Source organism: Choloepus didactylus, chromosome 17, assembly GCF_015220235.1.
Source record: "Choloepus didactylus isolate mChoDid1 chromosome 17, mChoDid1.pri, whole genome shotgun sequence".
Taxonomy (NCBI): domain Eukaryota; kingdom Metazoa; phylum Chordata; class Mammalia; order Pilosa; family Megalonychidae; genus Choloepus; species Choloepus didactylus.
This window is the reverse complement of record NC_051323.1, coordinates 41,083,549-41,110,853: the sequence shown is the minus strand read 5'-3', so window position 1 is coordinate 41,110,853 and position 27,305 is coordinate 41,083,549. Positions and strand designations below refer to the sequence as shown.

The following is a 27,305-nucleotide window of genomic DNA, read 5'->3' as shown; positions in this document are numbered from 1 at the left end:
ATGCAGCTAAAACGTAGAAGAGAGCATCAACGGAGGGGGATGGGGGAGAGGATAAGAGCATGCCAGCCTAAGGTTCTATTCTTCTTTTTAGTGCCTTATTCCAGGCCCTTGTGAAGATACTTGCATTCTGTCAGATACTCGTGTCCTCATAATTTACAATTTTTGCTTTTTTTAAATAGTTTATTTTCTGACACTTAAAAAGAAGCTTTGCTAAGACACTCCTATCTGGACTTTTTTATTGGCAATGACAACAGAAATACTTCAAAGGGTTTGGAAGGTCTTTTTAGAGACAGTCAACTGAAGGAGAAATTGGTAAGCTGTGTTAGGGATGGTCCATAGGGCAAGGAGCCCAGGTGGAAGGGCAGATGGTTATAGCCAGAAGGCAAGAAAATGGGCCAAGTTCTTGGTACCCACGGGATACAGGCATGAAAAGTGAATACAATGTTGGCCAGCAGAGACAACTGGTTCAATGGTATTTGACCAGGCAAGAATTCCTACTCACCCATATGGTGGTTTTACAAAATAACATTTGAAGTATCTTCCTAAAAGGGTCCTAGAATATTATACACAAGGAGAAGCCACTCCTCCTCATTCTTGACAAATAAGGTAAGAAGGAAGCAACTCTAATCAAGAATGAAAATAATTCTTTTTTCCAGGCCAACTAAACTTTGAAGAGCCTTTGACATGCTTCTTACTTAATTTTAATATTATTTACCTTTTAATATTATTTTAAAAGAAAATTAACACCATGAATTTGAATTTTTTAAAAAAGTGTGTCATAAGTAGAAAGTATTCATTTAGGAAAATGTTCATCTGAGTACCACTCAAAACCATTTGATACACACACATTAGTAATCACTGCAATAGCTGCCATATTGTTCTTTCCTCTTGCCATCCAAGGATGTCATAAAAGGCCTTGTGAAGTGTTGGGCTAGCAAGCAGATATTTATCATCTGTTAATCCCCAAACTTTTCTTCCTAAAAGAAACACCCATTAGTCTGTTTTGGCTTCTTAGTAAACCCATTTTGATTCTAAATGTTCACTATTGAAAACCATCCTTACCTAGGAAGATGCTACGACAGAGAAGAGCAGTGGTTCTCTATTGTCTTAGAACTGTCTTTGTATGTATTGACTACTTACTTGCACAAAGAATACTTTTAAACACTATACGCTCACATTTCTTCAACTTCTTACTGCACAAAACAATTTCACAGTAGAATACCAGTGAGAAGAATTTTATTATGGAAATCTGCATGAAAGTATCATAATAGCATGTTATGGGTGCACAGAGAGAAAAAAATCCTTGATATCCAGTTTCTCCAGTGGCTCACTTTATCTTCTGAAGTGGAACAGGTCACTTAAATTTCTCTTTATCAATGCGTCACAAGTTTCATTTAGGCTGTGCATTTTATTTCTGAGTTTGCAAGGTAGAGTGTGGCTTATGGGGAAGATGGTATTGTTAGTAATATATAGGATGCCTTTTGTAGAAACCTACCTTTATTCATGTCTTAGCTTCATGTAAGGAACAGAGTCAGAGAAAAACAGAGCTGGAAGACATATCATGCATTCATATGATTAGGACTCTGGGCTTAAGGAATCTTTTTTACATCTGCAATACAACTCAGATGCTTAATTTTCTTTGCAACCAAGCATATCCTTTACCAGATAAATAGTTCAAAGAGGTTCTCTATACAAATAGCCATTCATAAACACAGGCACCCTAGTCTGTATTTGTCACTGTTATTTCAATAATGCAAGTCAATTATAGTGAGGTTTAAACAGAGCAGCATAATGAGAAAATCTCATAATTAAAGAGAAAAGAGTACTAGAACATCCTGCAAACATGTTAATTTTATAATCCATGCTTTGTAAACTTTTCCTAATTTCTGTGTTTTAATCAGATGGTAAATTTTTCCAAACTAATGTTTTCAATGAAATTTTCCCACTGAGTGCAATTTTCTTACTATAAACAATGACTAAATTTTGATCTGAAACTTCAGCAAAACCTCATTAGCAAAAAAAAGTTTCAGCTTACTTCCATCTTCAGGAAATTGGGTGAGCCAAATGGCAGATATAACAATATATGATTTGCTTTCTTTTACACTTAGAGACCTGAGAGCTTATTATTTGAATAACATGAAAATTGTTCCTTCATTTCACATTTCAATATTGTCATTTAATACATTATAAGTATATATTAGACTTCAAAAAGAAGAAAAAAAAAAAAAAACATAGGCACAGGTTTTTTTCCTATCAGAAGTTAAACTTGTCCTTCACTTAACTGACCAAAAAGTAGAGAATACATCATCTCTTCTATATTAATGCAGCTTCATGTAACTTCTGCTCCAGTATTTGAGCATATCCAAGTGTTGAAAACCACAGATAAGTACAAGGAAAAAATAAATAATAAAATTCAATAGAAACCTACCATCAGAAGCAGAGTGTATCTGGCTTGCACTCCAGTAGACTACATTCAGTAGAGTACATTTTGAATAGAAATAGCTTAACTTTAAGCTGAATTGTCTTACATATTTCAAATCACACTTCATTTCAAAGAACAGACTGATTTTTCCAAGTTGTCTCGCTAAAAACTTATTACAGTTCGTGGAAAATGGGACTTGGTAACTTGGCAGACTAGCCAAGGGCCTTTTGATTTTCTGACTACTATTCAAATCTTTCTTGGCCCAAACCTGACAGTCATTCTTCCTGACAACTTTTAAGAGGTTTCTGTACGTAGTGTGATACCAGCCATTTTCTTCCACTTGGGATTCTGCTCTAAGGCTAATGCTGGCAAAAGGGACTTGAAAATGCAATATTTTTACAACTATAAAAGTAATTTTATTTGGTTGCCAACAACTGTGCTATGCAGGCAGAAGTACAGGAGTAGAAAAAAGAGCAATGGGACGGAGCAGTTTTTTTTTTTTTTTTTCCCTCAAATCTGGCTGAGCATCAGGAAGTTATTTAAAAATCAGACCACAGAGCCCCTCCTCCAAAGATCTGAATTAAGTATGTCTGGGGGTGGGCCAAGAAACCTGTGTTTCAAGAAATCTCCCCCAATTCTTTTTATAATGGTTGCCCAGTTTCAGTTCATGTACCCTCTCTAGACACACTGGATAGGATTTATTACCAAAAAGTAGCAGTGTGTGATTGGGAAGAAGTTTGTTGGGGGTGGGGGGTTAGGGGAAGCAGTCTTCATGATAGTTGGTGGGGAGTATATGACTTTGTTAATTCATTATTCTTCACAAAACATTCTTCAGTTTGAAATTATTTATCTTTATTTTACTAAAAAGAAAATTGAGACTCAGAGCAGTCAAACAATTTGCGAAGAATTAAACAGTTCTCATTTTAGGCATGGTTACGGTTAAGTTCAGGTCTGTCTCCAAAACCCACGGTCTTTCCAACAGACCATGCTGCTTCCTTCAAATAACAACATGACTTCTCTAGGCCTCAGATTCCTAATGGCCAAAATGAAGTGATGGTCAGAGGTTGATTAGCTCAGTCATTGTTGTTTAAAACATTGAAAGAAAGGTGAGTGACCTGATAGCAAGACTGGGTAGAAGGATACCAATTAGGAAATCAATTTCTTGGGAATTTAAAATAAACCACTGATACTTTAAACAAGTATTCAAATTATTTTCCTTAATGCTTAAGAAGAGAAGAGAACTGATACTCATTGAATATCCTACTATGACCATTGAATATACTGAATGACATGCTTTAAATGTATTAATTGATTTCATCCTCAAGATGAATCAGCAAAGAAGGGTTTATTATCTATATTTTACATGTGAAATGTGGTTTAGAGACATTAAGACACTTTTCTAAAATCCTATCAAAGAGCCCAGGTTAGAACATAGATATTCCTACTCTAAATTCTTATACGTTTCTAGTATGACATTATGTGCATTTTCTGCTTTAAAAATCAGTTCAGCAGAAATAAAGGAAGGCTGGACATTTATTTGAACTGCACAAACAGTGCTGCAGATTATATTTACAAGAATTTGTTATTTAATATTTTGCTCTTTTAAATGTTCCTATTGATACCTATTGTCCCCTTTGCACATGCTCCACATATATGCTCAATTGATTTCTTGCAGCCTGAACTGAAAAAGGTGGCTTCTTACCTGACTAGTATTTACATGCACACCCAGCCTAACTTGAAGGCAACAACATTGCATCCCACGAGCAACAGATCCTCAGATCATGAGTGGTCTTTTTTTTTCCTTTTTTTTCTTTTTTACCTCATAGGAAGCTTTGATCTCTAAGAATGCATTGCATTAGGGACCATTGTAATTATACAGAGGACAATGGTTGTTGTCAGTTTTCCCTGAGGATATATGAGAGATAATGGGCTTCAACCACACATTTAGGTTGAGTATTGGGAAGAACAGTCTGATAACATGAGCTTTTGGATGCAACTACAAAGGAGGACCTTGGGGGAATTCTCACCTTAAAAAAAGAAGATAGCTTCATGCCTGATGAGTATTATTCATGTACACCCAGCCTAGCTTGAAGGCAAAAGAAAGACTAAGGAATCTGCTCAGGCTGTAAATTTATGTGTGGAACTTTTAAAACAACTTCAGAAAACGTATTTCCCTCTCAACCTGCAGATACCTTCTTAACCATTTTTCTCATTTATTGTATTCTATCCCAGAAACTCCAAGAGAAAAGCTGAGATAAGGAATAATCTAAATCTATTCAGTGAAAAAATATAAAATTTCTTCTAGGTTTAAAATTCAGGGTACATCTATCGAACTATGCTATCAATGTTTTTTCCTCAAAATTTTGTATCAGACAAATGTATATATAAAGAGGAATTTCTTTTTAATTGTCTAGAAATATGTTATCTTAAGCAAGTGTCATAACTTGAAGAATATCTGTATGTTTGAATTAATTACTTTTGTGTCTTAATACATTTAACTTTCCTCTGAGGGTATTAGCATTCCCTCTGTTGAACAAAATAAAATGGTTGCCAGCATTGGGCATTGTCAGGAGGGACCCTCTGAGAAAGGATTTTCCAGAAGACAGAAACAATTGACCTGCAGGGACTTTCTGAGAAAACAGAACAATGGAATGTAACCTACAGAACTGCAGATAAGCAACACCTGGCGATAAACCAGTTTGGGTCTAGTATATCCGAATGGAGACACCATACTAATTAAAGGGTATCTGCTCCCCACATTTTGTAAGATGCCCCTATGTAAAATGGAAACTTAATGTCAGCCAATCAGAACATTTCCTGGCCTGCTTCTGGCATTTGCCTATCTATAGAAGCTTCCCCTTTCCACTCTCTAGGCAGAGCTCTTAACCTCCTACAGACTTTGGGTTTGAGACTGGGCAATTCGTGAATCATTTGTTGCTCAAATAAATGTTAAAAATTTTTTAAATGCCTCAGTTTATCTTTTTTTTTTGTTTTTTTCCTTAAAGCCTTTACTTTGAGACATGATGCAAAATTTAGCAGGTACACATGGAAAAATAAGACATGATCACAACTTAGAGTGCAAACTCTAAGAGAGCTTAAATGCCTGTCAGCTAACATAGACGGTCAAGTGCTGGGCTGAGAAAAATGGGCATCACTACTCCTTTTTCCTCTCCTTCAACAGAATCCACACCAACCCCCTCATAATCCTTCTCAAGGGCAGACATGTTCTCACAGGCCTTCAAAAAACCCTCCCTCTTTCATTCATCACCCATGTACCAGTGAATAAAGGCACGCTTGGCATACATCAGTTCCAACTTGTGGTCAGGCGAGCCCAGGCCTCAGCAATGGCTGTGGTGTTGCTCAGCATGTACACAGCCTGCTGGACCTTGGCCAGGTCTCCACCAGGCACCACAGTGGGAGGCAAGTAATTAATGCTGACCTTGAAGCCATTGGGACACCAGTCCACAAACTGGATGCTGCACTTGGTCTTGATGGTGGCAATGGCAGCATTCACATCTTTGGGAACCCAGCTGCCACAGTACAACAGGCAGCAAGCCATGTATTTACCATGGTGAGAGTCACATTTCACCACCTGGTTGACTGGCTCAAAGCACGCACTGGATCTCTCTGATACAGAAAGCTGTTCATGGTTGGCTTTCTCAGCAGAGATGATGGGTGAGTATGTGGCCAGAGATGAAAGTGGCTGTGGGGACAGGGCACAGGTTGGTCTGGAATTCTGTCAGATCAACATGCAGGGCACCATCAAACCTGAGGGAAGCAGTGATGGAAGACACACTCTGACTAATAAGGCTTAATAAGGTTGGTGTAGGTTGGGCGCTCAATATCGAGGTTCCTATGACAGATGTCATAGATGGCTTCATTGTGTACCATGAAAGCACAATCTGAGTGCTCCAGGGCATTGTGAGTGGTGAAGATGGAGTTGTAGGACTTGGCTACAGGTGTGGAAACCTGGAGGGTTGGGTAAATGGAGAACTCCAGTTGGGACTTGCCATAATAGACAGAGATGTTCCATCAGCAGAGAGGCGAACCCAAAACCTGATCCCCCACTAAAGCTATGAAAAATCAAAAAGCCCTGATGACCTGTGTACTGGTTGGCCAGCTTGCAAATTCTGTCCAAGAGAAGGTCAATGATCTCCTTGCCAATGGTGTAGTGCCTCCAGGCATGGTTATTGGCAGATCTTCCCTGCCCGTGATGAGCTGCTCAGGGTAGAAAAGTTGGCAGTAGGTGCCAGGGTGAACTTCTTCAATAACCATGAGCTCCAGGTCCACAAACACCGACCTGGGCACCTGGTTACCAGAGCCCATCTTACTGAAGAAAGTGTTGGAGTCATCTCCTCCCCCAATGGTCTTGTCACTTGGCATCTAGCCATCAGGCTGGATGCTGTGCTCCAGGCAGCAGAGATCCCAGCAGGCACTGCCAATACGGACCCCAGCCTGGCTGAGGTGGATAGAGATGCACTCAACCATGGTGGCTATGAGTTAGTAGGCAAAGATGACAAAAGCAGAAACTGGATCCTGGTTACCGTCCCCAACAAGCTAAGAGTTGAGGTAAGCTTTGACACCTGGTATTTCAGAATAGTGATTTACAACTTATCTTTCACTTCAATATCAGTTCCCATGCAAGAATTCCTATGGCATGACTAGTTTAGACATATGAGAGAATTTCAGTGATGAGTATTTCCCAGGGAACTCTGGAGTCAATCCCATTCTCACAATAACTGCCACATCCAGAGTGCCAGACACCACAGGGGACAACTGCCTTTTTACATTGCTATCAAGCGTCAGTCTTCTATAACTACTTTTAGGTCAAGTTGGCTAAACAGCTGCATCAATGTAAATTCTAGAACTGATTTTTTTCAATACAACTTTGTTTTTTAGTTGTGTATATATTGAATGAGATGGAGATCATTTTAGACACTTTGTTGAGAGAATACTTTGATAAATTCACTACCCAGTAAAAGTAGAGCCTACATGTTCTCGGTGCCAATTTTGAGAAAGAGAGGAAATTTTATGTTGCCAGGATAAATTCAGAAGGGATAAAGGAACTTACTGAGTAAATACATGGTGGACAGGTTAACAAAAAAAGCAGAAGGCAATTGTGTATCTTAGAAAAAACTTTAGTAAAAAGAAATATGGAGAAATATTGTTTTATGCAGTTGATTGAAGTGTCAAAAAAATGGCCCTGCCTTCCCTTTCTAAAGGAAGATTATTGCTGAATTCCATGTGGTTCACGGATGCTTTTGTGGAACTGGATTCTGTTTGGGGAGCTTGAAGAGAAAAATGAAGGGCAGTTAACATCTAAGTTTTAGAAGTATACACTCAGAGCCTAAAAACTTTGAAAAAAGATACACAACACCATGAGCTTCTCTGTAGAGTGGTTCATCATTTCCCAGGAGCCTGCAATTCTTCAAGGTTTAGGTCAAAGCCTGTTTTCTCCAGGAATCCCTTTCTGAGCATCCTGGTCTTCCGCCATCATGTACCATTTAATTTATTGGGTGATACTACTACCCAATAAAAGACTTAATCTAAATAGATAAAAGCGGACAATGGAACAGAATTCAGACCAAAACCTAGCAATCATGTTAAGACATTTTATAGGAGCACCAGGTTACGAGTGCTCAAGCCACATGTTGTAACATGATCTGATGCAAAGATTTTCTTTTGTATCTGTATATTTGCTTCTGGATGGTTTGGTTCCAGAGCGAGATATTAGCATTTTATTGATGAATAGGCATTTTCTTTCCCCAAAACCTAAAACTGGAAGGAGCCCCAGCATGCTTTACCCACATAGATTTTTTTTTTCTTGAATGGATTAAGGCTAACTTCAGTGCCAAATGCTTCACTGTTTGTGGATAAATGTCAAAAGACTGGTTGAATTAAGCACTACATATTCATCATCAGGCATTGCCAATAAAGCCATAAATAAAGCAAATTAATACTTTTTTAAAATGCTATGTCTTTGCAAAATTTCTAAGAGGCTTTGATGAACAAAACACCAGTGTAAGAAGCAGCGGCCATTGTCTCAGTGGGAGCAATCATTCTCAAGGACATCTGCGCTGACTCCTTTTCAAGTTTGGACAGCTGCTATCTGAATCAAACCCAGACTCTTATGTTGCAAAAAATCTGAATTTTGAGATTTCCATTTAAGTTGAGAAACAGCTTTCTCCACTCAAACACAAGATGCAATTTATTTTATAGTTTTGTGATTAATAGCAATAATTGGCTTGGAAATAAAGGAGTCTTGAAGAAAAAGACAGCCCAAACACTACATATCAATAGGCCGCACACACACAGAGTCCTTTGCTAAGGCCATGGAGCCATACTATATATTTGCAAATCATTCTATTATAATTTGAGACATACTATGCAGGCTTCTTAAGACCAAGCCATATGATATTGGAAAATTTCAGGTTTTAAAATCAAAATCAGGTTGAAATTAGGCTTCTGAGTATGATAATTGCATTAAAATCTTCAGCTATAAATTTGCACAATTTTATCCAGAATAAAACTCACCTGGTAAAATTTCAAAGCAATAATGATTTGTATGGGAACCCAGAAAACGGCTATCAGGGATTCAATTTTTCTGAGATGAAAATATTGAGTGAAGTGTACTCTCTCCTTGATAGGAAGCCCAATTCAGAGATAAAACTGTTGATGGAATCATTAACAGCCTGAAGCCTCTCCATGTACCTGTCTCTGTTAAGAAACCGGTGTAGTCCAGTCTTTGATTTTATAGATAATATTTGTCTCAGCATTAAGTGTCCTGCTAAAGATCGCATTTAGTGTTTAAGTAAGTCCTACGTTAGGATAGGAGTAATAGACGTCTGCATGTTGGTTTCAGATCCACTTTCTTTGCAAGACTGAGTAAGTTACTTACACTTTCTGGTCCTCAGGTTCCACCTATGCAAAATAAGGGAAATGATGATAGTAGCAAAGAGCTACCATTATTGAGCACCATTATCAGTTAGGCACTGTGCTAGGCACTTTCCATGTATGTTTTCAATTACTATTAACAACTATATTTACTGGTAGATAGGAATCACCTTTCTTAAGATGAGAAAACCAAGGATTAGAAATGAAACTTACCTCAGATCAAACAGTAAAGGTGATCCAGTCTTTGTACCAGGTGTGCCTGTCTCCAAAACCCATGTCCTTTTCAAATATCACATGGACAGTGCTGCTTGTCAGGAGTAACACAGACTCATTCGCCTGTCCTACATGAAGAGAACTCTCAGAATACTATAAAACCTGGGGTTTCATATGAGGATGGTACAACCGAACATTTTTATAATTCTGGAGAACAGAATGAGGCAGGGATGAGAGGACCTATGAAGAAGAGAATCACATTCTTTATGAAGAAGAATCCGGTTTTTAATATTATTGAATCTTATATGTGGCAAGATATGGAGGGGTTTATAATATTATAATAACCACAGAGGCAATAATATATTTCTTCTAATGTATTCAAAGAGCAATGAGCTAACTTTAAGGAGAGTAATCTTTTGTTTTCAGATGACCATTCCTGAAATGATTATCAAAAAGACCTCTAGTCTTTTTAACTTCTCAGATAAATAATTACACTACCACAGTGATCTCAGGTCTGGGCTGCTTCCTGAGTGCAGTCCCAAATAAAGGTCTTCAAGACACTTCCAAATATGTTAATTAGCTGAGGGGGCACATACGTGTTTTAAACTGTATTACTTTCAGTGCCAATCTGCTTCAGAGTCAGCTAGGGAAACAAAATCACAGCTTGAATGCGTTTAGAGAGTGAAGGACAAGTATAGTTGTCCCTTTCACACCCCATAGCTTTGCTGTGTTTCACTACACTACTATTTTAGAATTGAGCTTTAAATGACCACACCCTTTGAGACTTAAAAAAGCCTCTGACATAGGGATTTTTTCTAAAAATATCTGAAAACCATTTGACATTTTCTTCAAGCTGAATCATAAACTCAGTTTCCCCTTCCCCCAGCCCTACTCTTCCTATTATTGTGATTTGCAAATAAACAGCATTGAGGTGACTGCTTATCAAGCTGGATAATGGCCAAATTCATTATAAAAACCCTAGTCAGACTTGGATAAACTGTAAAATACTGCTGATCCATTGAATCCTTTTGAGACTTTAGGGTCTATGTGCAATCAAATCCTGCTACACCACAGTGAGCCTATGAGATGTGAAATATTTGTCTTATTAGCAGCAGCATTTAACAATTCTGCATCACTTCAGGTTGAAATGTCAAGCGGCATTTTCAAGCTGCATGCAGATGTGCGTGCAGGACGTCCAGATAAATCTTAGCGTAAAATCGGCAGATTAGTATTTCTGGGTCTCTGCTGTGCAGAAGTGCCCACCTGGCTTACCCAATTTATACACACACAAAGGCCATGGATTCTTCTGGGTAAAAAGGAGATATAGACAAAACAAAACAAAACAAAACAAAACAAGCTTTAGAAAGTCACTAAACGGCAGAAATATCTTTTCCCTTCACCAGGCATTTGGATCCATGTATTCATTCATTCATTCATTCATGAAATATTTAGGCAACACCAACTAATATCCAAGTACTGTGCTAGTATACAGTGGCAAACAAAAAGAAATATATTTCTGATTATCATGCAATTAAAACATGCAACGATAATGCTTTTGGAAGTTGCAAAAGATGTATTTACCTGTGGATCAGAAAAAAGCATGAACTTCAGTCTGATTTTTAAGCTCCTTGAATTCAGGGGCACGTCTTATATTTTCATTCCCCACTTCACTAAAAGTGACTATAAATAATAGGTATTATAAATATATAAAGTGTATATATATATATATATATATACTGTGTGAAAATTAGTTTAAAAATAGTAATAATAATAATCACCATTATTTATTGAAAGCATACTACATGCCAAGAACTGATTACTCAAAATAACCTTATGAAATAAAATGACAGGAGACCCTGAAAAAACTATACTACATGGAACCTGCAGATGCCCTAATACTGCCATGTAACAATATTCACTTCTCATGGAATAATACCTAACAAATTCGGGGTAATAGCCAATCTACGACACAGGGTTTCAAAGAAAGAAAATTTATTGCTACCACCAAGCAGGAAATCAGATGGCCTATCAACCCCAAAATCTGTCTCAAACAAGGGGGGGATGGAGTTGTTACCATTATGACAGTAATCATAAATAGGGCTGAGATAGGCAAGAATAACCATTACAATAGTAACTGTAAGTAGGGCTGAGACTGGCTATAATAACTATTATAATAGTAAGTACACACAAGGGTGAGACTAGTTGAGTTTCAGAAATTTCAGATGTTAACTTCTGTCTATTCTACAATATAGAAAGAAAAAAAACATTTATATAATGAACCAGTAACCCCAATCATTTGCTAATTCTTAAATTCTCAGTCACATGTCTATTGATCTTCAGCAAGGCCTACCAAGATTTGGGGGGACTCTTCCAAACCTACATAAATGGGGGAGAAATGTGCAGCACCTGAAATGCCTTTGAAAGTTGGTTTTTGATGGGTATATGAGTAAGTTGTCTTAAAAGCAGTGGTTTTCAAACTTTAGTGAGAATCAGAAGCATCTGGAGGGATTATTTTGGATCCCAACTCCAGAGTTTCTCATTTAGCAGGTCCAGGATGGTGCCTGAACATTTGCCTTTTTAACAAATTCCAAGGTGATTTTGATGTGACTGATCCACTGACTAGCCTTCGAGAATCACTTTGGGGAAGAGCCCTCTCTGAGAATTTATACTTGCTTGTTCTGACATGAGAGAGAGAGAGAGAGAGAGAGAGAGAGAGAGAGAGAGAGAGAGAGAGAGAGAAAGAGAGGATGAATGGGAATGATTAGGGATAAAATGGTCTCAAACTCTCCCAGACAAGATAAAAGAAAATTGTAATATGACATTATTAAGGACATTTAATTTCTTCCCTGAAGGAAACAAAGGGGGTAGGAACAATTGTCCTCCTTATCAATTCCCAGGCTTGTGCTTGCAGAACCTGGCTGACAGCTACAGGAGGCAAAGCTCTCTGTGATTCACTTCCATCCCAGAATGAGCAATTGCAGTTCTAGGGTATACTGACAAATGAAACAAAAATCCCACCTTCTGGCAGATAGCTAGAAACAGTGCAAGGAATATTCAGGTATTTTCTGTCATAGTGATTATTAGGAGATGAAAGAAAAGGAAATCCTTTGACTGGATTTAGTCTCTTGCTGTCTTGCAATTTCTGTTTCATTACAAAACTAAAGAATAAAATACAGTCTCTTCCAGAAAGGGGAAGTCAGCCCAAATTCTGGAAGATCCCAAGATCTTTTATGATCTCAGTTTCATAAACAAGGAAACTGACTCCGAAAGGTCATGCAGCACCTCGTGGTCACAAAGCAAGGAAGCACACACTTATCAGCCTCTAGAGACCATGTACTTATACACTGTATTATTCCACCCCTACCCACTCTACATAGCCAGAAATACATTTTTTCAAAAAATAATATCCAAGGCTCATTGGGTATTTACTATACGCGAGGTGCTGATACAATTTGTGTTAATTCCTTTCATCTTAAAAACAATCCTGTGAAGTGGATATGATGTAATCTCAATTATATAGATAAGGAAATCAAGGATTAAACAATTTGTTAGACCCTGCAGTACTAATGGCAGGAAGAAAAAAAAATTAATTCCCAATCAATTTCACTTCAGAGCTAGCGTCTTAAGCTTTTTCCCTTCCTAATGCCAGTCACCTCCCACTATTCTACCAAATTGGTCTGGCTGCTGCTCCTTATTTCTAATTATGTTTTTACAGAATGAGGTCTTCAGAATCAGATTTAGTATGTTAATGAAATATCCATGAACATAAAGATTTCTACTGTTGAATATCAATTATTATAGAAAAGTAGGAAGAATTCCACTACATTGAGACTGTGGTTAATGGCTGCATTAGGAATGATTTATATCTACATTAGATTTTCAGTTAATGTGAAATACAGTGTATCCTTAGTTTTTTTTTGCACTCTCAAAATGAAATGAACCTGAATAAATTATTATGAATTATGTACTTTCTAATGACAGCTTTTTTGCAGTTACACTGATTAATTAAATGTTATCATCCGATGAAGAATTCATTTTCTTGAGATTACTGACAATTGATTCAGTTAAAACTTCCTAAGAAAACCAAAGGCAAGCCACTCTGACACAAGGTGAATTGTTTTAAGTTACAGGTCACTTCTTTGCAGTATCCATGGCTATCATTAAAGTAGATAGATGTTAAAGTTTTGAAACTATCTACCCTCCCATAACTTCACCTCACAGTTATAATTTACATGTCTCCTTAAGGGCAAATACAATGCTGGGGCAGAGAGGTACTGGAAGAGGGATGACACTGGCTATACAATACGGAGTGGTCATATTTAAACACACACACCCAAACACAGACTGGGCAAGAATTAGGATTCATGCATGCTACTCTAGAGAATTCCAGTTGGCCACAAACACACTGTCCTTACAGGAAGAAAAACCAGGCTGTAATTCTTTAAATTAGGTTTGCTGAGGTCAAATGGGATAAGCAAAAGGAATCTGCTTTCTTGGCAAAATCACTATTAACTGAGGGTGACAGCAGAGAGCACTGCCTGTTTTTCCTACATTCTCCCAAACTACTGGTTCCCATTTGTGTTTTAAGGATAACTGAAAGGAATTGCCTGGTTTGCAACTTCTGTTGCATTACAAAACTGAAAAAGTGATAAAATTTGGGCTTTTCCAGTTTTCTGAAAAAGTCCACCTTGAATTAACTTTCCTTGGCGTTCCATCAGGGTTTTGCTTGTTTGTTTTGATGCAGACCACTCCAAGAGATAGAGTGCATCCTTAACTTAAACGCATCTGTGCCAGGAGTCTCTTCCCACTCAGAGGCTGAATGATAAAAGCACTCGGTCCTAGATGCTTACTGCCTGTGACTAAGACCTCTACTTGGGAGTGCTTGGGACTCTATTTAAACCACCTGCTTAAATGGCTTATTTTAATCAATGGGGGATTTTATTTTCTCACTGACATTGTATAAATGTTTCTGCACTGAAGGGAAATAGCTGAGAGGGGACAGACAGAGAACTGTGAAGAAATTAAAGGACCTTTAATGGATTAAAAACAAAAAGCCATTCTGCTCTCCAGGGTGCACATTTATTATGCTAGATTTCCTTAAATATATTCTCAAGCCTCCAAATTCAATCAACCTCAACAACTTTAGTCTTTTTTCTGGCCCACTAGAGAGATATGCCTTTATATGATTGTTTTAATGACAATTATCTATCAGGTTATTGCAATGTAAAACTAATATATAAGTATGACAGAACATATGAATTTTACAAGTCAAAAGTCTCCAGGGTTTTTTTGAAAGCACTTTGGTTACATTTTTTTTTTTTTTTTTTAATCATCATTTTATTGAGATATATTCACATACCACGCAGTCATACAAAACAAATTGTACTTTCGATTGTTTACAGTACCATTACATAGTTGTACATTCATCACCTAAATCAATCCCTGACACCTTCATTAGCACACACACAAAAATAACAAGAATAATAATTAGAGTGAAAAAGAGCAATTGAAGTAAAAAAGAACACTGGGTACCTTTGTCTGTTTGTTTGCTTCCCCTACTTTTCTACACATCCATCCATAAACTAGACAAAGTGGAGTTTGGTCCTTATGGCATTCCCAATCCCACTGTCACCCCTCATAAGCTACATTTTTATACAACTATCTTCGAGATTCATGGGTTCTGGGTTGTAGTTTAATAGTTTCAGGTATCCACCACCAGCTACCCCAATTGTTTAGAACCTAAAAGAGGTTGTCTAAAGTGTGCGTAAGAGTGCCCACCAGAGTGATCTCTCGGCTCGTTCTGGAATCTCTCTGCCACTGAAGCTCACTTCATTTCCTTTCACATCCCCCCCCCGGTCAAGAAGATGTTCTCCATCCCACGATGCCGGGCCTACATTCCTCCCCGGGAGTCATATTCCACGTTGCCAGGGAGATTCACTTCCCTGGGTGTCTGATCCCACGTAGGGGGGAGGGCAGTGATTTCACCTTTCAAGTTGGCTTAGCCAGAGAGAGAGGGCCACATCTGAGCAACAAAGAGGCATTCAGGAGGAGACTCTTAGGCACAAATACAGGGAGGCCTAGCCTCTCCTTTGCAGCAACCGTCTTCCCAAGGGTAAAACTTATGGTAGAGGGCTCAACCCATCAAACCACCAGTCCCCTATGTCTGTGGTCATGTTAGCAACCATGGAGGTGGGGTAGGCGAACACCCCTGCATTCTCCACAGGCTCCTCAAGGGGGCACTACATCTTTTTTTTTTTTTTTTCCTTGTTTGTCTTTTTTTTTTTTTTTTTTTTTTAACTTTCCCTTCTTTTTTAAATCAACTGTATGAAAAAAAAAGTTAAAAAGAAAACAAACATACAATAGAAGAACATTTCAAAGAGACCATAACAAGGGAGTAAGAAAAAGACAACTAACCTAAGATAACTGTTTAACTTCCAACATGTTCCTACTTTACCCCAAGAAAGTTACATAATATAGCAACATTTCAGTGAACTTGTTCCTACTACATCCATCAGAAATTAAGAGACCATAGTCATTTCTGGGCATCCCCAGAACGTTAAATAGCTTATCTGTTCTTCTTGGATTATTGTTCCCCCTTCCTTAATTGCTCTCTACTGCTAGTTCCCCGGTTACATTTTTAAGTAACTAAACACACCAACAGACACAGATTAGACTTGAGCAAGATTCATAAAAATGTATAAATTTTAAAAGAATTTTCTGAAATATTTTTGACAGCAATTAATTTCACAGAAGACATATTCATTTCCTAAATCCCAAGAAAAAATTTTTAAAACTACAAAACAGGACACACTTTGTAGAGAGAAGTTCTTCTACTGGAGTTTTAATGTTCAGAACTGCAGAAGAAATATAATTAAATTGCTTCCTTACAAATTTTTTTAAACAAGGTAACTTAATTGCATTTTCCCAATCCTTAGATAATTTCCAGTTATTGTTCAAATTTAACAAGAATTAAAGACACAGAATATCAAAGTCTATTTATAGGACTACTACCAGAATTGATTGATAAGGAATTGCAATTGTAGACAAATGATAATATTTGTGTGGATGTTTTTTTCTTACTTAATCTTATAAATGAAAGTTAATAATTAGGGGAGAGTCATTGAAAGCCCTGTATTTCCATGCTGGCAACATTATTGCCTATTGTGGGTTGAGGAAACATTTGTTTATGTCCCTCTCCATCTTTCCATACACACCTGTGCTTAAAAAATGCCTTAAAATGCAACGTATAGTCAGAAAAAAAGGAAAAGAACTAAGATATAAATAAAATGTATCATTTGGAAAAAATTACTTTCCACATACCAGCTTAGGGGTTTTAAACTAATTTTGAAACAAAATAACATAATCCAAAGAAATAAAAGCAGTAATATATAATGTGGAAAAGCATTGATGTTTATCGTACAATTACCTTTAAGTCCCTCAGACACGACTTCTTCATATTGCCTTTTATTTTTAAATTCACATGACAGTATCTTTTTCCTTGTTGACATGTGTTCCTTTTCGTAAAGAAAAAATTCTTAAGGTTCAATTATGAAGCATTAACCATCTCAAAGAATTTAGATGACTTAGTCCTTCCTTTTGGAAAAAGCCAAACTAATCCATTATAGTTAATTTCTTTGAAATTAAAATATTGATTTTACAATTTATTTAATAAAAAGATGAGTAATTAGCAGATATTACTACTACTACTACTACAACTACTACTATAATTTTAAAAGAATTTTCCTAAAAAAGAGTTTGGGAGAAAATGTAATAATTAAGGTACCCTGATTTAAAAGTAAACCAGAAAGGAAATGAAAACCAGATAATTATTAATGCTATAAATACTTCGAAGAGGGAGGAATATCATATATATATATATATATATATATGATATAAATCACATATAGGAACTAACTCTGAAGTTAAAGTATAGATACACGTTAAAACAAATTTTAAAGGACCTTGATACATAGCTCTGACTAGCTGCAGTTTTAATCAGCAATGATGAATGCTGTAACTATATATATATATATATATAGCTACTGATAACACATGATGTAGAGAATCTATATTAATAAATGATAAAGAAAATTAACTTTAGATGATTACCTAATTTAGCTAATTAAAAGGAGGTTATGTAACTAGATTTTGAAAGTCAGGTAAAATGTGTTACACCTCCTTGTGTCCACCAAAACCCAATATATTTTATCTCATGTAGGAACTCGACACATGTGCACTGATTTGAAATTTCTAGTTAATTGAAAGTTAAAGTTGAAGAACTCACCTTAAGGATTAATTAAATAAATTATTTATTAATTTAATAAACAGTTGCTGAGCACCTTCTCTGTGCTAAGTTCTACAGTACATTTTGGAAATACAAAAATGAGTAAGAAGAAAACGGTACTGAACAGATACATGTACACCAACGTTTACAGCAGCATTATTCACAATAGCCAAAAGTTGGAAACGATGCAAGTATCCATCAACAAATGAATGGTTAAACAATATTTGGTACATATATACAATGGAATATTATTCGGTCATAGGAAAGAATGAAGTTCTGAGACAGTGCAACATGCAAAACCTTGAAAATTTGCTCAGTGAAACAAGCAAGACTGATACAAACGGGTGTTATAAGAAGTCACTTTTAAGAGCTGTCTAAAATAGCAAATTTGCAGAGACAGAGAATAGATCAGAGGCTGCTAGTGGGTAGGGAGAGAGGGAAAGAGGGAGTGTATGAAAAAAAATAGGATAAGACATTTAAAAGCTCTTTCGTGTTTGAAATAACTTATTAGAAACTGCTTTCCATGCCTACCTAATTTTAGGTTCTATGATTGGATTATTGAATATTACAAAAATTTTACCAATAGGTTAAAAATATTTTCTATTTAGGGAAATAAATACTGGTCTATCAAATCTGTGTGAAGTTTCAGGACAAATAATAAAGAAATTACAAATATAATCATTACTCTCTGGGAGTTTTAGTTTACCACATTTCCTATTATTGGAAGTTCACTTAGGGGTTCACATATGCTGAATCCAAGTAATCATGGTTTTATCTTTCCAACTTCATTCACCCAAGCTTAAACTTGTGGAATCAACTCTCACTCTCATTCTACCACAGCATCCACATTGAGTGGAGTAAAGTCAACATTTCATAGCCAAACATTCACACTGGTTTCTCATGTAGCCCTTATTGCAGCTCTGCATTGATAACTTGCTATTCTGTTGCATAAACCTTCCAATTTAGGCTTCACTTGTCTCTGTTTCCAGAAATTAATTCCCTATCACCACACTTTTGGTCATGTAACCCATCCACTGGCCTATAATTTTTCTCTTTCCTTCCTTCCAGTGATCTGAATCCTATTCATATTTTTGGAAACTTTTTCTCCTTTTTTGACTTCAAAGAAAAGCCTCATCCCCAAACCATCCCTTCATTTTTTATTTATCAAATCCTGCCCAAGGATAAATGTGATTTTTAATTTGGCATATTTTATCTAGTCACCTCTCTTGCAAGTTCTCTGTGGGTAGGACCTGTGTCTTGGGCTTCTGTACACCATCTTTAACAGTTAATACACTTGTGAATAAAGTAAATTTATTTTGTTGAATGCCATAGTAACGATAATTTTTGAGACACTGGAACTTTTTTTTTTTTAACTATTTCTTTTTCTTTTTTAAGTGCAATTTTATCGATATATATTCACACACCATATAATCATTCAAAGTATACAATCATTGGCTCACAGTATCATCATATAGTTGTGCATTCATTGTCTCAATTTTAGAATGTTTTCATTATTCCAAAATAAAGAAAAAAATAATAAAAAAGAACACACAAAACATCCCATATCCTCTTATCCTCCCCTATTATTTACACATTTTTTGTGTTTATTTTATTATTCATCTTCCCACACACTGATAAAGGGAGTGTCAGTCACAAGGTTTTAACAATCACATGGTCCCATGATAAAAGCTATATAGTTATACAATCATCAAGAATCAAGGTATTACCTTCTAACTATTCTAATACACTAGAAACTAAAAAGGATTATCTATATAATGTATAAGAATAATCTCCAGAATGAACTCTCAACTCTATTTGAAATCTCTTAGCCACTGAAACTTTATTTTGTTTCATTTCTTTTCCCCCTTTCAGTCAAGAAGGCATTCTCAATCCCATGTTTCCAGGGCAAGGCTCATCCCTGGGAGTCATGTCCCATATTACCAGGGGGACTTACAGCCCAGGAATCATGGCCCATGTAGGGTAGGTTGGGTACTGGGTTTGTTTTCAGAGTTGGCTGAGAAAGAGAAGCCACATCTGAGCAACAAAAGAGGTTTTCTGGGGGTGACTCTTTAGGCATAATTATAAGTTGGCTTAGCTTCAAGACACTGAAACATTTTAAAGTGCATTCTGAACACACGCGCATTTTAAATACAGTCTTAGTCATATATCTTACCACAAAATTATAATTCTTTGGAAATTAAACATCTATTTGAAGTATACAGGATAAGCCCTACTAATCAGAATATTCTACTAATTAGACTTTTCATTGTTAGAAAATGAAAAGTCTAATTAGTAGAATATATATGTATATATATACTCAGTTTAATTCTAAATAGGAATGTTCTCCCACTCTCTGGCTCTTTATTTTAAAAATATTTAAAAATTTAAAAATTTATAAATTAAATATGTTCTATTCTTGTATGCCTGAAATTTTACAAAACAAAAAGTTAAACAGTAAGTCTTATACAACCATCCAAGCAGCTGACTGTAACACAATTTATAATTTTTTGCATGGCTTTGTTTCAATTTATTCAAAGAAGCAGATTCTAAAATGGACTTGCAAGACTAAGGGCTGTATAAAGTTTTAAAATATGCATTGTCACGTCAAACAGGCCCCTATAAATATGAATGACAAATTATGCTGAATAAATGACATGATTATACAGTTTGAAGGAAAAATGTAGGCATTTTAGACATGCTTAAGGACATCTATGATACTACATTGTTTACAATTATGCATTTATTTAAATTGACTTTTTTGCTGGAGAGGGTGGGGAGAAAGGAGAAATTCTCAACGTTTAGCGGGTCCTTAAAAAAACACTGGGAAGTGTCAATATTCTCAGGATTAATGGTATAAAAGGATTTCTGAGTTTAGAAGATTTCCGCACTTTAATCAGAGATGTCACATTCAGTTCCTTTATTCATCCATTGCTCCAAATATATTAAGCACTTACTACATTCTACACACTTAGAGTTATGCTATTTTTAAAAGCTCTTGGTATATAATGTTCTAATTCAGTCAAGAACCCATTTTTTGTTCTGGTTGATGTAAGAAATATTTCTAACTTTTAATTTTATAAAAGTTATTCAGGTTCATTGTAGAGAATTTGAAAAATTTTGAAAAACTAAAGAGAAAAAACTTTCATAAAAAGTCCCTTTATCCCGAGACGATTACCTTTAACTTTTCCATGTTCTTCCTTACACACTTTTTCTCCTGTGTAAGTGTGCGTGCTTGACATAAATGAGTTGTTATACTACATGAAAATTCTCACATTTTTTGTTACAACATGTGACTTTTCACAGTCCCTACCCTCAAGGAATTTACCATTTGATGGGAAAGAAAGACAAGAAACAAAAGATGAACTAAAATGCCGTGTGTAATAATGGAGGTAATAATAACGCTAAGTAGCTAGATCTTTCACTTCAGGCCAATATTCAAAGAAAAAAATGAAAGACGCTCACTATGATACCCTTGAAAATCTACTCTTCCCCACCCTGACATCTAACCTGTGTCCTGCCAATCTCCCGTCTATTGCTGTGGGCATAGAGATACACTTCTGAGAGTTTTAAAGACTTTGGAGGTGACGGATGTCTTATTTCTAGTATCCTCAAGAGTGTTAACTTCTAGAGCTAAGAAGACTCATAAGCTTAGTTAGGGCCACAGACTCTAGAGCCAGTCCACTTGATTAAGAATTCTAGCTCAAACACTCAGAAGTTGTGTGGCTTTCGACAAGTTAATTAACTTCTCTGTGCCTCAGTTTCCTTATCTGCATAATGAGGATAATATATATCTCTTAAGACTGTTACAAGGATTAAATGAGAAAATATTTATAAGGCACTAAGAATGATGCTTGGCACAAACTGCTACTACATAATGGCTGTTAAATAAATACCCTCATTGTATACAATAAAAACCTCATGTAATCCAATATCCCCCACTACAGAACAATGCATGTGCTATGAAGTAATCACAGATTCATTACATAGCTATTTTGAAATAGCTTTATTATTGCAAGATGGATCAAAGAATAGTAATAAGGTGGATGCTTTACCTTTTTTTTTTTTTTTTTTTTGGTAACCGCCCCTCCCCAAAAAAGGTAATGCATCCACCTTATTACTGAACTTATTTCTGGTTTGGTAATTTTGGCAGTTTTGATGCAGTTGAGTATATAGGTTCTGCTATCTTTGGATTGGAGGAAGGGGTCTATGAGCCCACTTTAGAGAACTTGGAGAAATGCTCAGTGAAATTATATGCTAGACTATCTTTTGGCTAATAGATACAAATTGCTTAATAAACTGAAAAAGATTGAGTAATTTTTTTAAAAACCCAGACTGCAACTATTTAATCATTATGTACCAGTTTGGATATATTATGTCCTCCCAAAAAGCCATATTCTTAATGCAATCTTGTGAGGGCAGAGTTATTAATCTTTTTTATCAGGTTTTGACCTCTTCCATGAACGCTTCCATGGAGATTTGATCCCACCCATTAAAGACAGGTCTTGATTAGTTTACTGGAATCCTTTAAAGGAAGCTCACACAGACAGCAGAGAGAGGAAAATGCCCCAGGATATGCAGAGCTGGGACACCCAGACATCAGAGACTTGGAAGCCAACAGAGATGCTTAGAGATGCTTGGAGAAGCAGATAGAAAGATGATTGGAGATGCTAAGCTAAGAGATGAATCCCAGAGTTTGCCCTGGAGAAGCTAAGAGAGACTCAGAAACATTTTGGAGAACACCATTTTGAAACACAACTCAGGAGCAAAGGACCACCAGAAGCCAGCCACATGCCTTCCCAGTTGACAGCCATCAGCCATTCATCAGTGAGGGCATCCTATCGTCAATGCCTTCGTTTGGACATTTTTATGGCCTTAGAACTCTAAATTTATAATCAAATAAATCCCCTTTATAAAAGCCAAGCCATTTCTGGTATTTTGCATAATGGCAGCATTCACAAACCAGAAATTCTATATCTCCAGAATTTCATATTGTACATAGGAACAAAAGTCCCATAAGTATTTTTCTGTATTTATAGCCAATAACTGGTCATTGGAGATATATGATACTCTGCAAAAAAACATGCTGACCTGGCAAGCACCTGTAGAGAGGGAGTGACTTCAGAATCTGGTGAATGAAATAAATGGTTTTTAATAACAATATGGAGCCTTGACTCCAGCCCACCCCATTGTCCTACATTTAAAAATAAACCCCTTAATTCAACTGATAAGTAAACTCCCCATGGATGGGCAATCTGCCATTTGCTTGGTATTCCAGACACCACACAGTATTTTGGCACATTGCACTCACTTAACAAGCATTTGGTTAATTAGTTAATATTAAAGAAAAAAAGGTTTTTGTACATACAATCAAAGTCTTCAACAAAGCCTGTTTTATACTGGGACTTGAAGAGTTTTGCAAAACAAACAACCCTACTCTCTTAGTTCAGATACCACTCTTGATTTTTTATTTTCATCTAGCCAACATTTTTTATAAAAAGAGTTAATTCTAGTTCATTCTTTCTTAGGACAGCACCCACTCAGTTTAAACTGAACATCAAAATGCACACACCTCATAATATCTACTCTGTGTTGAGCCCCCTACATTGAGTCAGTTACTTCATATCTATCACAGTCAATCTTTACAACCACACAGCAAAATGGGTATTTTCCATCCCTGCTTCATAGATAAGGAAACTGAAGCATTAAGGGGCCAAAATTCACACAGGGAGAAAATGGAGAGTCTGACTTTCTCCTCTTCCACATCAGCTTTGAAATCATTTCACTGTTAGGATCTTTTCTGAGAATAATTTCTGATAAAATGTGGTGTAATTCAATCCTAAGAGAAATGTTATATCCCCACCTTCCAAATCAAGTGGTGGTAATAAAAGTAACCAAGCATTTTATTCCTATCTTCTGTGTACTTCCACAGCAAGATGCTTAGTGAAGGGAAAAAAATATCCTTTACATCATTACCGGAAAGAAGCTGAATCTCAGTCAGTTCCCTGTGGGAGCCCTTCCTTACTATTGATGGCCAAACCTACCATTAATGCATTGCTACCATTTTGATTTTCTTCGGTCCATTAAGCAACCTTAAAATCCTTTATATTTTCAAATACTATGTTGAGAAGTAGGAATCTGTATGCACTAAGGAGATATCCTGTCAAATGCATCTGAGAAAAGCTCACATTTGTAAGAAAATGATCAAATGGTTGGATTTAGAGGTTGAAAATGGTAGTATCATAAATACAAAATATGTTAAAAATCGTACCAACTGTACATACAGACTAAAGTTGTGTTACAGGTTACTGTATATAAAATCTTTCGTACTAAAGCATTTTGCATCTAGCACTGTGTGTATGTTATATTTTGTCTTGTTTTAACTAGAAAATCCTCTAGTGATGGTAGGCCCTTTCCCAAGACAAAGTTTTATCATTTCTTTTGTTGCTTTAAGAGTAGAACGTATTTACAACTTAATTTCTGGTTAAGTAGAGTAGATTTTCTTGGTTTCATTAACTAAAATTTGAATTAAATAAAATTAAGTTGTCCCCAAACTCTAGTATACGAAATATGGAGATACTACGGTTCTACTAAGATAGTCTCTACAATAATAAAATAATCTCTATAAGAGCAGAAACATGCTTGACACATAATATGTCCCCAATACATGTTAACAATTATTGTTATTATTATATTACTACTACTACTACTGTATAACCAAAATCCCTATACTAATACCTATCATCCTTCCTCCAATGCTTTCCTTATGGTTTTTAAGTTAGCTCTTGGGAAAGAAGATAATGTTCCTACCTCATGCTTACTGATTATATTAGGTCAGCCCAAGGTTGAAAAGGTGATATATTCCCTTCTTCTCCTGGATTCTAACAACAGATACTGCAACTAGATCCAGTCCAGTCAAGTACCCCAGAAGTTTCAACCGCTAAGTAGAAGGCCTTCCAAGTGGAAGGGACTCTATCTGTTGTTTATTAGACTTTCTGGGCAGGCCTAATGCCTAAGACATAGTCTATCATGTCATGTGTATTGGCAGGAGCAGAGCAGAATTAGTAGGGCTAACTTCCCCTTTCCAGTTCCTCCTGGGTTGTGATTATTAGATAGGAAGGCAGGATCCCAGGTAATGATCCCTTAATCAAAACTGTAGAAACAAAGAGGGACATCTTCCGCTAGGTGAATCAGAAACCCAGCTGACACTGAAGAAATAGAAAACAAGATTTTGCTACCTAGTGTAAATATAAGGGATTTTATTTTAGTTTAGTTCTTAAAGCATTACCAAAATCCTGTGACATTATAACCATAATGAAAATCCCACTCAGGATATCACAACATATCATGGTCTAGTTCAGGGGAATATATCAAATATTAAAAAACCCAGTGTTTTACAACTAAAATGCAATCAAATCCAACAAATGCTTTTTGAATGTCTGATACATATCAAGCACTGTGCTGAACTCTAGGAAAACAAATGTGAGTAAAGACCAGTGTCTGATGTAAAATAAAGATATTCATCTTTTTGTTTTCTTTTGATTACACATATATTACAATGCATTTACCATAACCATATTTGCTCAAGTTCATTTCTTTAAAAACCTGCTTCTCAGATATCCTACCACCTAGAATTCCAATGAGATAAAATATGCCAGTTTATTATAGTAACTGACACACACCCAAACATTGCCAACAATCTCAACATTTCCCTACTATTTAGTTTTTATATTTTCAAGAAGCAACATAGTGGAAGAGAAATACACTGGTTTTTTATATTCTTATGGAAGACGATTAAACTTCTTCCCACTTCTACCAGATACTGGTGTCATAAATGATTTGTGAAAAACATATGTGAGACTTACTAAAACAAATAAAAGTGATTATTTTATTGACAAAACAAGTGTATTTGTTTTAGGTTAAAATCTTCTAATACTTTTGATAATGTAAGTTACTTCCCCCTTTCTTCCTCCAAACATATTAGTAATTTGTACATTTCATTTTTATTGACATATTCACATTTAATTTTAATTCTTTACTATGCTTTACCATCTCTTTTTCCCACCAGAACTTAAGCAACTCACGTGCAGGACGGTGTCATTGTTGAATGTTAAATGACTTGCTTTGTATAACTCCTGTGATCATTAGGTTTGTGTGTCAACCTGGCCAGGTGATGGTGTCCAGTTGTCTGGTCTAGAAAGCTCTGGCCTAACCATTACTGCAAGGACATTTGTGGCTGGTTAATAAACTAGAAGGCTGGTTTATTAAAACATCAGCTAATTGACTGCACCTGTGACTGATTATATCAATGAAGGGCATGTCTTCCACAATGAGGGAATCCAATCAGCTGGATTTAATCCAATCAGTTGAAGACTTTTAAGGGAGAAACAGAGATAACCTTCACTTCTTTGGCTAGCCAGCATCTCCTGAGGAGCTCATCAAACACCTTCATCAGAGTTGCCAGTTTGCTCCCTGCCCTATGGAATTTGGACTCGTGCATCCCCACAGTTGCATGAGACACTTTTATAAATCTTATATTTACAAATATCTCTTGTTGGTTCTGTTTCCCTAGAGAACCCTAAGTAATACACAGCCCTATCCCCACCCCCAAATAATGATAATAATTTAAAAACCACTTTGCAGTTTATTTTTTTTCTGCTGATTCTTCTAAACAAGTTAGACCAGATATGTATGGTAGCCATCTCGAGATTTTTTTCTGTTCTGGGCTTGGTACTTAGCCTTTGTAGAAAGGATGGTAAAGACTGTAGTCTCAGGGACTAGAATATTCTACTTTAATAGCTGAACTTTCCCCTCTGCCTATTCAAATACTGAACTTCTTTCCCCACCCAGATCAAGTTCCCAAATTCCCACAAACCTTTCCTGGACCACTGCACTCCAAGGATTCCATCCTCATTTGAACCATATGTTTTCAGCCAATTATGTATTTATGTTGATCCTCCATTGTTTTCTGAATTCATATTTTGTCCTTCTGCTTAATCTGTAACCTTCTTGGGAAGAGGATGAAGACTATATTGCATGTATATCATTTGAATAGTAATAAGTATGTAGTTTCATTAATTATATATTGATGAACTACTCCACTATGATGTTACACTCCTGAAGTCATGAGTGAAACCTGTTGCAGGATTAGCACCAAGTCAGAAGAGCTTAATAGCAAAGCCATGCTCTGTGGGAAAAGTACAAAAACATTTAATTTTTTTTTTTTTTTGGCATCAACTTTACTGAGATGGCACCATATAGGCATTCCATAAATGTTAATTGATTGTGATCAACATATTTTAGTTCCAAGAATTCACAAACAACCAGCTGCCACTCCTCCACCTCCAATGTTAGATTCCAAAAGGATTGTAAATTCTGTTTTCAAGGTTTGCCTGCCATGCTCCTATGGAATGTTTTTCAAATCAAGAGACAAAGTTCTGTGAAAAAGAATAGATACTGTTTTTAAATAAGTGTGAGACAAATAACAGTTCAATA

The 27,305-nt window shown here is 36.2% G+C and overlaps 1 protein-coding gene and 1 pseudogene across 24 annotated transcripts in view; both read right to left on the bottom strand.

Annotated features, from left to right (window-relative positions):
* The window catches only part of NRXN1 (neurexin 1), a 1,176,176-nt gene that overhangs the window by 969,554 nt on the left and 179,317 nt on the right, over positions 1-27,305 (bottom strand). The window lies entirely within an intron of this gene.
* LOC119512176 lies at positions 5,727-6,910 on the bottom strand (annotated as a pseudogene).